Source organism: Schistocerca gregaria, chromosome 5 (genome assembly GCF_023897955.1).
Source record: "Schistocerca gregaria isolate iqSchGreg1 chromosome 5, iqSchGreg1.2, whole genome shotgun sequence".
Lineage (NCBI taxonomy): Eukaryota > Metazoa > Arthropoda > Insecta > Orthoptera > Acrididae > Schistocerca > Schistocerca gregaria.
In genome coordinates, this window is record NC_064924.1 from 41,141,375 (window position 1) to 41,155,505 (window position 14,131).

A 14,131-nucleotide genomic window follows, 5' to 3' on the forward strand; every position below is an offset into this window, starting at 1 on the left:
CTCCTGTTCATTTAAAAAACTAAAAAGATCAAAGTACCGCACAACAGGTCTGAAAACTTCGTCTGTTTCAGCCCCTGATTTGTAAGTGCTATCACATGTTTTTTCTCGTCTGTAATTCGTTCGTAATGTATTAATTTTCTTAATAACAGTCTCATTAATTGCTGATGGCTCTATTTTTTTGTACTTTGTGAGAAGCACCTCATATGCGCTGTCTCTTTTCATTTTATCGTGATATTCTTTACTTTTACTATTCCATAAACATGGGTGTCTTTCGTAGCACCTAAAAATACCTCCAACACTTCCCAGTGCGACATCAGAACGAAGAAGGAAACTACACAAAATCTAAATAAACGAGCGCTCTCCACAGTCTGTGTCCGAATGGCAGATGTGTGCTTGTTCAAGCCTCCCTCTCTAGTCACACACGAGCAAGCATGGACACGCTTGGAGGCTTCCACAAGCACGCATAATCGAAATTCGCTCAAGCGTCAAGCTGCTTGCGCTAATTTACCCTACATACGGTCAAGCAAGTTTTCACAAGCACGCTAGAGCACGCATGATAGTCAAGCATGCAGTAGCGTGCGATGAGTTTGTCCGAAGCTCGGACTTCAAGTCGTCTGGCGATCCTACATTGTCATGTCCAGTGCAGCCAGCAATCATGTATAGTAACTACATTCCTACCAAGTCTTCCTGTAGTATCGCAGGATAAATATCTGGCTTCTCGTAGCCCTGCTACACGACTCATTCAGTCTTAGTGATGTGTTGATAATGGCATCTTTGTCACCTGCAGACATTTTTGACTAACATCAACTCACCAGGTCCAAAGGAACTAATCCTAACGACATTAGAACGTATATTTAAATCTAACTTGACCTGTATCCTCATAGTGGTGCGAAATCTCAGTAGAGATCATCTTCCAGATTTAGAAACACGCCTACCAACTTTCGTTTATGTGGCCCAACTCGTTCTTGGTCTGTTATTCGTTCTGCGCCAGTGTCTGTGTAGATATAAGTGTGAAATACACTCCTGGAAATTGAAATAAGAACACCGTGAATTCATTGTCCCAGGAAGGGGAAACTTTATTGACACATTCCTGGGGTCAGATACATCACATGATCACACTGACAGAACCACAGGCACATAGACACAGGCAACAGAGCATGCACAATGTCGGCACTAGTACAGTGTATAATCACCTTTCGCAGCAATGCAGGCTGCTATTCTCCCATGGAGACGATCGTAGAGATGCTGGATGTAGTCCTGTGGCCTCAGTTGGACCAGCGTTCGTGCTGGACGTGCAGATCGCGTGAGACGACTCTTCATCCAGTCCCAAACATGCTCAATGGGGGACAGATCCGGAGATATTGCTGGCCAGGGTAGTTGACTTACACCTTCTAGAGCACGTTGGGTGGCACGGGATACATGCGGACGTGCATTGTCCTGTTGGAACAGCAAGTTCCCTTGCCGGTCTAGGAATGGTAGAACGATGGGTTCGATGACGGTTTGGGTGTACCGTGCACTATTCAGTGTCCCCTCGACGATCACCCGAGGTGTACGGCCAGTGTAGGAGATCGCTCCCCACACCATGATGCCGGGTGTTGGCCCTGTGTGCCTCGCTCATATGCAGTCCTGATTGTGGCGCTCACCTGCACGGCGCCAAACACGCATACGACCATCATTGGCACCAAGGCAGAAGCGACTCTCATCGCTGAAGACGACACGTCTCCATTCGTCCCTCCATTCACGCCTGTCGCGACACCACTGGAGGTGGACTGCACGATGTTGGGGCGTGAGCGGAAGATGGCCTAACGGTGTGCGGGACCCTAGCCCAGCTTCATGGAGACGGTTGCGAATGGTCCTCGCCGATACCCGAGGAGCAACAGTGTCCCTAATTTGCTGGGAAGTGGCGGTGCGGTCCCCTACGGCACTGCGTAGGATCGTACGGTCTTGGCGTGCATCCGTGCGTCGCTGCGGTCCGGTCCAAGGTCGACGGGCACGTGCACCTTCCGCCGACCACTGGCGACAACATCGATGTACTGTGGAGACCTCACGCCCCACGCGTTGAGCAATTTCGGTGGTATGTCCACCCGGCCTCCCGCATGCCCACTATACGCCCTCGCTCAAAGTCCGTCAACTGCACATACGGTTCACGTCCACGCTGTCGCGACATGCTACCAGTGTTAAAGACTGCGATGGAGCTCCGTATGCCACGGCAAACTGGCTGACACTGACGTCGGCGGTGCACAAATGCTGCGCAGCTAACGCCATTCGACGGCCAACACCACGGTTCCTTGTGTGTACGCTGTGCCGTGCGTGTGATCATTGCTTGTACAGCCCTCTCGCAGTGTCTGGAGCAAGCATGGTGGGTCTGACACACCGGTGTCAATGTGTTCTTTTTTCCATTTCCAGGAGTGTATATTAACTGAATGCGAAGTATATCTGCCATGAGTGTACATGGACGACCGCCTGGAAAGAAGTTCATCCTAACACCTCTAACGATTTCAATCAAAATTGGTACAGATGTTAGTTACAATCTGGAAGTACTGTAGGGATAAGAACTACCGACCTCCTGTTGTGGTGGGGTGATAATGTGGAGAGAGAATGGGGAAGGATGAGATGGATAAAGAGGGGAGGAGTAAATAGAGAGAGAGAAAGGAGAGAGGAAGATAAAAATGTGTCTGTGAAATCTTTTGAAAACTGCTAAGGTCATCAGTCCCTAAGCTTACTCACTACATAACCTAAATTATCCTAAGGACAAACACATACACCCATACCCGAGGGAGGACTCAAACCTCCGCCAGGACCACGTGCAGAGTCAATGACTGCAGCACCTGAGGCCGCTCGGCTAATCCCGTGCAGCTGAGGGGAAGATAGAAAGAGAAAGGAAGGAAGGAAGATGTATAGACAAATTGGGTGGTTGGGATGAGGAGAGAGGAGGGAAGAGGAGGTGAAGGACAGAGAGAGGGGGTGGTTGAAATGGACAAAGGGTAGAGGAGGGCACAGACAGAGGGGAAGGATCAGATAGGAGCAGATGCACAGAGGCAAGGGAAAGGAGGAAAAGGACAGTGGTGTGAAGGAGAGAGAGATCAGTGAGAAGGAGGCGGAAAAAGATGTGGAAAGGAAGAAGAGTAATAGAAGACTGGTATAAACACGTACCTAGGCAACACAGAGTACTGAGGCACCACACAATAAATGGAGCAGTTTAATGACCTCTATCCCCAAATAATAAATAATGAAATGTGTTTCACTGTTATGGGGGTAGGACATTTCGTCACTTAACGGTTTAGGGGTTAGCATGGGCGGCGTTTCGACTTCTAGAGGGAGCAGCACCGTCAGGAGCGCGTGCACTGCGGGTGGCCGAGGGCGCAGAGCGATCGGCCGGCGACGGGACGGGGTCGTCCGGGCTCGCGTAGTTCTGAGCGCCGCCGGCAGGGGCGTTGTCGGTCCCGGGCGAGCGCCCGGCCCGGCCCAGGGCTCAGTGGGCGCAGGTCGGCCGCCGCGCGCACTTCCCGCCGCTGCCGCCGACGCGACCGCCTCCTGCCTCCCGCCCGCCTCCAGCCGCCGCGGACGATGCAGCCGGCGGCGCGCGCCCCCAGCCGGCAGCCGCGGCTCTGAGGCCGAGTCCCGCCAGGCACCAGCAGTCGCCCGCTGCCCGCTGCGCCCACGCATGGCTGCTGCACCTGCGGGCCGCCCGTGCAGACGCGCCCGCGGCTCCAGCACTGCGCGCCCTGCTGCCTCCTGCGGGGGACGCCGACGCCACGCCGCCGCCGTGTCCGCGTAGCACGTGCCCGCGGCCCTCTCACCGCCCCTGCTCGCTGTGGTCGCGGTCGCTTCGTCACAGAGGTGGGTCCCCCTCTCTCACCAGAGCTGTTTTTATGTGTTGCACAGCATAACAGGAGCGTTCTGGTATTGAGCGATCCTGCACCTACAGTGTAGTTTCCAGTGCCGTTGTCGTACGTGCAGACGCTTCATTTATCTCGCACAGTACCGTCCTACACGTCACCTTCGCAGCAGTTGCCATCACCTCCACCTCATGCCACGATAGAATGTGTGTATATAGTTGGCTGGATCTTCAGTGAACGCTTCCATGTTACTCTGACGAACATTGCAGAAAAGTGTGGAAAATAGTACTTCATCCGTAAACGGCGTCACTGTAAGTATCTTGACGTCTGTGCAAAGTACACGTCTATTCCACTGTAAGTACATCACTTCTTAGCTGGAATCTTGGTTGTGGCGATATACCAATCTATAGCGTAGCCCAAGGACTAGGGCGCGTTGTGACTTTTGAGTTAGAGAGATCAACTAATATGAATCAACGCTTGGGTTTAACAAACTGACATGTAGCGGAACCTCCTGTCTACGTTAGCACCGTATTTAACGCTTTCCACCACATTTAACACATTTTAGTTCTACAAACTAAAACTATTACACAAATCAGTGGAACCTATTTTAAATAATGTACAGTTCTCTGCCGAGTGTTTTGGTGATGTTATGTACATAAATCAAACATAGCCCACGAAAAATTCTAGAGCTGGTGGTACATAATTTTTACCACCACGAGTTCCATTCGTGCCACAACAGTATTATCGAATATATTTACCGGTATTTTAAGTGAACATGGCTAAAAACAGTATTCTTTACATACAAGGCTCCATTCTCAATTCAGAGTTCTTTGAGATATAAATTCTTCACGAAACATTGCGCTTCTGTTCGTCCAGCGGAGATCACTCTCGGTGATCCGCTGTCTGGAACGTAAGCCTTTAATGATAACTTTTTCCCAAACAAGTGTCAAAATTAATCTATAGTTAACAATAACCACAACATAATATTTTCTTCGAGATTAATCGTGCCAATGTGTTTTCTCTATCCTTGTAGAGACTGTTTCCTTCAAATTCTCATCATACGTACCATCAGATTAGTACGACCCGAGGCTATTTACGATGCGATTCTCAAGACGTTGATTGAAAGGCAATGGCGACATCTACCGATTCTGCTCCAAGACAAGGAACAATTGCATAATAGGGCTGTATTGCAATGTGTGTAACATGTCGATAGAGAAGAGAGCAATGATGTAACACAACTGCATAATAAGGATGTTGTACAAGGTGTGGAACATGTCGATAGTGAAGATGGCAATGATGTAACAGGGGGCCATTAGATTCAGGACTCCCTGTTAATAGAGCAGATACTCTGGTGACACTCCACATGTATTTCATATATGAATATCAATTTTTTTACTTCCAGTTTTTTCCTTCTCCATATAAACAGTAATCCGAACTCCACGTTATATCCTTCAGGTACTAGTATTTGTAAATATGTCCTAACCGTCAGCATGAAAATGTATTATGCGACATTACCAAGCATCTCAGAGTTCATTCCGCGAACATTATTTTACTAAAACTGGTCCAAATCTCTTTACTAAGTGATACTCAGTTCAATGATAACTCATTTGCAGTTCTACTCTAAAACTCACGTGGTTATCTGATTCGTATCACCAAGCTATTAATAGGGGCGTATTTGTTAACACATGTAGTACATTAAGTTAGCCACACTACAGATTTTCAATCAGTCACATAACTTTGTGCCGGTATATTCGGCTAAATCAGGTTATAAGCCGTCGTAGAAGGAAACCTTTTTTGACATGTGTGAACGGTGAGCAAAAATTAGATGTGGGGTCCTCACTTAGAGTGCCGAATTTCGGCAACATTTCACCACAAACCGTGTAGACTATGTGATACGTGACTATTATAGCGCACTGAACAGTCTTAAGTGAGAAAATGTTTTCAGTAATGTTCATAAAACGTGAACAGTTCTAATGGCAGGAATTTCAGAGGCTCACTTTAGGTCTGCATAAGAAACTCAACCTCTCAGTTCATAAAATCATTTGGTGATTATTTTATTTCATTTGTACAAAACTTGAAGAGATCAAAACGCCACGAAACACCTCCCTTGCGCTTTCGTATGAGATATGGAAATACTTCTGCGATGCTGAATACGTATGGAAAACATTAGAAGATGGATAAATTGTGTACGTTCGTGGATGTGTATTTCTTTCCAGATCAAAGTAGATTTGAGCACCCACACGTCATCTTCTTCGATCAACGGAAGCAAATATTGTCTTATAACAGAGTACGTGAAAACATTTCAGGATTCATTCATTTACCCAGGATATATGTTGGCTGTTCGTTACTGTCCCACAGGCAGCAGGATGGCACGAAATAACTCGGAATATGTCTTAGTACAGATCAAGCTTAGTACTGCATTCTCGAGCTATACAAAAGAAACTCTATCGAACGGTTCCTGACCTCTATGGTCCGCAGTTTCTGTAGCGTCAGTAATTTTACTAACAACCTCAGTGAAAATACGCTACACGTTCCCAGATAGACTACAATTAGCACACAAACCGCAGCTTTTGACGTGATGTTTCTATATTTCAACGCGTGTTAAAGATTGCTGTGTTGTACTACGTGACCTATATGATAACTACATAACAGCTTTCATCGATACAACTAGGCAGTTGCAAACAATTGTAGAATGCGAACTAGAAACGTTTTATGGTTTGAGCTACTGGCAAAAACAGCTCAACAAAATAGTGTGCACAAGTGTACATAAGACTCGTTTAAAACCTCAGTCTGAAAGCAGGAGTTATTGCAATGTTTATCTGTGGATGGAAATGCTGGTCGCCGTGTCGTGTTTCTCTGCAGATATACGTGCTGCGAAAACTTCATCCCGGGATCGATCCACAGCAGGATGCAGCCACAATCTCGCTCCGGCGCCCGCTTTCTGTCTCTCGGATATTAAATTTTGGTACTCCATCTATATACTTTGTGAATACTGGTGACAGAAGTACTCTAAGCAAGGCCATGACGTCACTTAAATGTTGACGTCACGAGTAAAGGCGTCAATGTTGTGGAGCTGCCGTTTAGATATTCTGGAGGGAGTAGTTATTCTCCGTACGCATCCGTCGTTCTCAGAATTATTAACATAAAACGAAATACGATATTCTTTCCAACAGACAATCTATTTTCGAGCTAGTGTGAGATAGGGCATTAAATTATTGTATGTGTTACGTTGATGATTAAAGTATGTGATGTCGGACACTCTCGAAAATAAGTTATATCAGAATGAGAAGTCACAATATGAAATCATAATAAAATCGCCACGTGTCATAGCGATTTCATTTATGTGGGAATGGAACTGCAGCAAACTGTCTTTAAATGTACCGGTATGTATATTTCCTGAAAGAATTTCCGTAATAAAACCGAACCAATAACTATATTTTGCTTAAAGATTTATAAATATGTTATGGATGCGTTGTCGACAGTGTGGCAGCATTTTCATAAACAGGCTGCTAGCGCAAATAAATTGGGGTTCTCGGACACAGTAATTAGTTTTGTGACGTGCTGTTTCGAATGTGGTTGTCGCAACTTGTGCTTGTAGCTTAAAACGTTTGTGGGCTGGTTTCATATGCTATTAAATAACCAGTGTTTCGTTCATGAAATACCGAAATCAGAAAGCGAGAAAAGATGGCATGAAAGTTAAACATTCAGTTAAGTATAACTCTATTTGTAAACTGAAAAACTTGCGGAAAAACGAAACATCCTACATTCATGTAGTATATGAAAGATGGACGTCGATTAAAGTAACGTAATAGGAAGGACATACAGTAATCAATTACGTAAATTCTTGGTGTAATACAGATCCAATAACAGGTAACAACCGATAGCTGGGTTCTTTATAAAAATACAGTTTGTTAAAGCAGGGATTTTCTTGACTTACTGAAACAGAGAGATGCATCGCATAGATAACTTCAACAAAGTTAATGTATTTTCAATATCGGTTGCCTGTTATTAATAACTTAAGTATTTTGTGAACAGTCATTTTTATTCTATACTTAGAATTAGTATCCCTTAATGTCCCTTTTCCTAGTAAGTCTGAGTAAGATAACTGTACCGTCTTTTAATGTGAATGTCTCGTTCATTACTAAGTTTCATATTCGCAATGGAACGTAAAATGCTACACCACACACTTCGCCGCATACAGACGATTATGTACATGTCTCTCCTGTTGCTGAGTCAACCGTGAGGGGAACCTGACTATTAGATAACCGCACGTAACCTCGATTTGGTTCAGTACTTTAGCATTCTGTTTTGCTCCTCATCGAGAACTTGAATGCCTCGTCTTGGTTGCTCTGTGATGGTGTGTTTCGTTTTAAACTCTATGCCTTCAGGTCATGCATAATTAACAGTGTTGGCAACAGTATCACTGGGTAATGAGTTCTTTTAACTGTAGTTTGGTAATCTGTTCACTCGTTGTTCTTACTGTTCCCACTACTTAATTTTTCGGAATAAATACCGCATTTAGGAAAAATTATCCAGTACAGTTATGACGTTATGAGGGGAGCATATAACGTATGTTACTACTTTCCTCCTGTAGGTCTCAAAATGAGACATCATTCACTGTTGACAGTAATCTGTAATTAGAATTTAACTTTAATTCGCTTCATCACCAATTTGAATCCTGAGAAATTTTGTATGTTGATAAGCGGTAATCTGCGAGCGTAGGTTTTCATAGTCATTTTCATCTTCAAGAAAGCTTATCCAGGTATGTGCTCACGTCCTCACGTTGTTTTATAGTCCAACGCGACGGCCACTGTTGCAATTGGCCTCTGTCAACATCGACTATAAAACGACATAACGTCCCACTCACAACCTCTCCAAAAGATTGTTGCAACTGTTCGTGTGATCCAATTACATTAGTCTTTAGTTATTATTTTGGCTCTCTGGTTTTGTCTTAATGGGGCATTTGATAAGTATTCAGTTACTAATTGCATTAGATGCGTAACAATAACATAGTATACGCACGTAATCCACGAAATGCCAAAATTAGTATATTTGTACTTGGATGTAAGCGATACGTAACTAAATCCAGTATGTGGAAAAATTCAGCGTTTTTCTTGTTAATTGGTTATTCAGTTGATGCTTCACAGAAAAATTTCACCTTTATCAATAAAAACTGCAAACTGTGAATGTTGGCCAACATTAATTTATTGTGTGAACAGTTTGGGATTTACGAGGCCATCATCAAGCAGTAAAGAACTGCAGTCGTTAAAGGGGATAGAACACTGGTGACCAGCGTTGAAGCAGACATTACAGGTGGAAAGTGTAACATAAAAATCAGACTTTGTCTTCGATAGTGTCATTGCGATGTAATTGAAAATACACAAGCTAAACAGTAAGAAAAAAAACATGTTAGAAACATTAAGACTACAAAGCAAGAAAACTGTGTCATAGGAGAGTGGCGTGAGAAACAGGAGGAGGTATATTCTGAGTGGACGTAAATCATGGTACACCTAACCATAAATTTGTAACAGTGCTACAGAAATGGAAGGCAATCTACAAATAAGTACAAGAATTTCTGCTGCTTGCAGAAGAACAACAGAATATACAGTCCCTTAAATGTCGTTCACTATGGCAGTAGCTATAAGATAAAAGGCATGAAGACATGAGCACCCGAATACTGAGATGTTCCCTTTTTTAGTATGCTTATATCTGTTGCCTGAACCTGATCATGTTGTTGACAATATTGAAACAACTTACAGATTCATAGTGTACAACACGAAAATCGGAAATTGTCCATTCTACAACACTTAGAAAAACAAAAAAAATGTACAAGCCCATTTTACGCTTAACGAAAATACAAGCAGTGAATATATTTGAGTTCCAATACTTCTACGAAACTTTAATTTCAACAATCCCAACCACTGAATTCTCTTGTTTCATGATTGTCTCGTCTTCATACGTTCCTATTTAAAGCAAATGGTCACTCCTTTTTGTGGAAGCACTTACATAAGAAACCATCACTGCTTCGTTTCATTATTTTTGGACATAAGAAAAATTTTGAAGTCCCTGATTTGAATTGTTTCGCCCATACCCTCCCGTCCCCTCCCCATCGAGTACAAATATATTACATGAGCGTCTCTGAAACTAGGCAGCTCTTGAAACTTATGTTTTTATAAATCAGTCTGTTCTGGTGATATGGGTATGATGAATTACAGAAAATGTAGGGAGATTTCGCCATAGACTAACAGTGAAACAGTTTTTGCAAACTCGCCCTTGGAATAACGTACTATTAACGAAATGCTGTAAAATAATTTATGATATTCCTAGTATACAAGCACACATACGTTAAAAATAAGAACCCCATAATAACGAAAAGTATTGCCAGTTTACTTCATTACAATGAAATGCAGTTATAAATAGATAATGGGAAGAAAGACCTGTATCGGATGTATACTATCAACCTATTAAGGAATCTTTCGTGAAGTAATTTATAATCCTCCTAGTATACCGTTTTAGATACTTGAAAATATCCTATGAGAGAAATTGTACAATCGTAGATCAAGTTAAGGAAAGCATGTCAGCTAAAGGCATAACAAAATGACTGAAAAAATCCATCCCAGCTGCGGACCCTGCCGCAACGACGATACGTAGGAAGTCGTGGTATACTCATAGATTCCTCAACGCTGGTTCTCGAAACGTCCATCTTCAATCATCTGCCATTTCAGGCGTCTGCATGTCCGTGGCCATAGAGTCAAACAAATGGGTCATCATTCGTTCCCCCTTCCTTGTACAGTGTCATTATTTCATTTAATATCTTTATCAATTGTTACACGCAGGAAGAAATATTAGTTGACTTATTCCAACTGTGACTCACTGACACAGTGGTGATAGGATAGTATGCTTTATCGTTTTATAAGGAGCACGATTTTACATTACTGAGCACTGACGCAAGCTTCCAAATTTTATACCTATTTGAAATCTTATCAAGGCCTGATTGAGTATATCAGCAGGTTTTTCAGGTAGTATTTCATTACAGTCGACTACTTCATCTGCAAAAGTCTGAGGTAACTATTAATATTGGTTGCCACTTCATTAATATACTACATGAATATTAAGGGACCAGCATGCTTTCCTGGGATAAGCCTGAAGTTACTTCTAATTCTGTTGATGTCACAGCGTACACCCAACCAAAAATCCCTCAATCATTTGCAAATTTCGTTTGAAACGTGGTAACAGGTCAAATACTCCTCTAAACTCAAGAAATACTGCTGTTAATTGACTACTATGATTCATGGCTTTCAAGATGTCATGTATAAGGAAAAAGTATTTCCGATTTGCTTCATGATTTTTCGGAGTCCATTCTGCTTGATATGAATAAGGTCTTTCTGTTCGAGTTGCATCATTATGTTTGAGCTCAGGATACACTCTACACACAGAAAAGCAGCAGCACTTAAAATGAACTGCGTCTTTCGACAAGCATGATTCCAGGAATGCCTGTATACTCTCATATTTCTTAGCAATACATAGCGTACTTAAATCTGAGACTTCAGATATTTGTCTACATCCATCCGATTTTACTATGCACACATGTTTGCCCCATGGAGATTGGTCGTGGGCAGTTACATCGTCTGCTGTCCGTCCTTCTATATGGAGCCATGCTGCAGCTATTGATGCGGCGCATTAATGTGAACTAGACCATGACGGTGACATTTTAAAAGGTCAGTGGCGTATGTTTCAATAAAATTAAATTCTGAAAAAACCGATATGTGTTATTATTGTAATCGAATCTGATAGCCTTCTCTTGTACTTAGGAATTTTTGAACTAGACAAATAGTTGCGAGGTGAATTTAGAGAATCATCAGTGTGAATGAGACGTCGGTATTGTTGGTTATGACAACTGGAAGGCAAGACTCGCAATGAAGGTCGTATTTTATTTTCATTGATACCGTGTCCTAATAACGCGTGTTAGAAATGGTGTCTGCACTCGTTCCACATGGCTAAAATTTTACCACAATTTCGTACTGTGGTAGTGCTAAGGTGACGAAAATACAATTATCGATAGACTCATCGTTTTGGTGAAAGGCATGTGAGCAAAGATGACTTGAGACCAGGAATGCCGAAAACGCAACGAATGGCTGCTTAGAGAGCTGTGATTTCGAGTCAAAGTTCCTAACGTGTCATCAAGAACGACGATACGGTGCAACACATCTTGATCTTCAACGTCAAATCTTTGTTTCAGCGTAGTTTCTGCATCTAGGCATTTGCAGTTCTGCTCAGATGTGCCGGAACATTGATTTGACGTTTAAGATCAAGATTTAAGGCATCGAATCGTCACTGCTGACGAAAGATTTTCTACAGACTTCGGGTTGGTTAGCTGGCTGATTTGGGGAGGCGGACAAAACTGCGAAGTCACCGGTCCCAATGGATTAGGGAAGGATGGGAAAGGGAGACGGCCGTGCCCTTTCAAAGGAACCATCCCGTCATTTGCCTGAAGCGGTTTAATGAAATCACGGAAGTCCTAAGTCAGGATGGCCGGACGCAACTTTGAACCGTCGTCCTCCCGAATGCGAGTCGAGGGTGCTAACCATTGCACCATCTCGCTCGGTCTGATGTCGGGTTGAAGTCACAGAGTAGCGGAGCGCATTAATTATGAACTGACCTTCATACATGTGACCTACTGATGACCTTAAAACGTGGGTTATCATCTCCGCATCTTTGTACCAGAAACAAGCAAATTGCGTACTTCCTGTGACGATGTGTCGAAATGAATAATGTAATGAGAATAGTTCATATTATCTGGTTTATGGCCTGTGCAACGAATGAAGAAGCATAACATATAAATGGTCTCATTTTAACCAGACATTGACAGATGATATGCACGTTATGTCCGATGCAGTACACTGTTACATTTAATACAAAAGAGAAAACGTCTTACTTATTGTCACTTCTGTTACGGACTGTATAATGATTTGGGATTTTTGTCCACAAGTGACTCGGTTTTTTTCGCATGCAAAACACTACTGCAAGAGTCTTATAAAAATTATAAAAATTCGAACACTCCCGATACCGAGCAGTCTGATACAAATTATGAAAATTCGAACACTCCCGATTCCAAATTCTCGAAGACAATATTGTGAAACATTTTTTTTTTGCAAATTCTGTTTTGTAGAGTATCTGTTATTAATATTCGGTAACTTCATTATTCCCAGGGATATCTGTTTTATTTTCAAATATACATTTAATTAGAAAGGGAAATTTCAGTTAATGAAAAATGCATTCTGTTAGTAAAAGAAAACTGTGGCATAGTTTCTGAAGTATTAATTCACAACTTAACAGTAGTGTCTTTATCATTCGCTCATAACATGCTTGTTCTTGAATACTGGAGTAGTTTTGGAACTCAATACTTCGTGGGATTTTCTTTTTCTTTTGTAGTTCCTTACAAACACTCATTCATTTTATCGACGATTTTTGGTCAGACCTAATTCCTTCCCATTCTTACCAGGTCATATTTCAAGCTGATTGTAGTTCTGATACTTTTGTAGAGTTCGTCTTATGAATTATATGAGTTTAATGTCTAGTGAGTGTGGTCGTGTCTGCATGGATTTCAGACCGTTGCGAAGAACCCATTGTTTTACAAGGAGCAATGTGTGCTTCGGATGACAACTTGTAAAAATTTGAGTAGTTATTCCACATTTGCTTCAGGATACTGAAATATTCCTCCTTGTTTAATGTGCTGCCAAAGAAAGTGATCTCTTCCCCACACAAGATGACAAGATACAGCACGATACTAAAACACATTCCTCATCTTGTTTTAATGTAGGCTAGAAATATGTAATATGCATCTCAGTAATACACAACTCACTAGTTTGCTTTGTATCACCTTATAGTCCTTCCGTTTGTTATAAAGACGTTGAATTTATCCCCATAGCATATACAACATCATTTCACCACTCTGACACACTCTTAACGTGGTTACTTGCAAGCGGAAGGTTTTCGGCTTAGTTCAGTTTCTTCATGTATGGATTTTTGCTTGGCGCTCTTCCGTTGCATCCGCCTTACACACACACACAAAATAAAAAAAAAATACGTGCGCTTGGTTCACGTGCTTCGTTTCACAGCAGCTGGATTGAAAATCTAAGCACACTACTTAATCTAGAATAACATTTGAGATTTCTTTTTGAAGGTGTTGCTTGCCTGTCCGTTGTGTGGGACAAATTATGGGCGATCTTCCTCCTCAAATCGTATTATACAGGGAGTGCGAAGTAATACTGGCTCAAAAAACCATTTCATGT

At 42.5% G+C, this 14,131-nt stretch overlaps 1 protein-coding gene across 3 annotated transcripts in view; it reads left to right on the forward strand.

The window, feature by feature from the left end:
* The first annotated feature begins 3,474 nt into the window (after window positions 1-3,474).
* The window catches only part of LOC126272339 (inactive dipeptidyl peptidase 10), a 1,336,959-nt gene continuing 1,326,302 nt past the window's right edge, over window positions 3,475-14,131 (forward strand). For all 3 annotated transcript variants that reach the window (XM_049975128.1, XM_049975129.1, XM_049975132.1), the window contains exon 1: window positions 3,475-3,840. The gene's annotated coding sequence lies outside the window, so the exon portion shown is untranslated. The remainder of the gene's footprint in view (window positions 3,841-14,131) is intronic.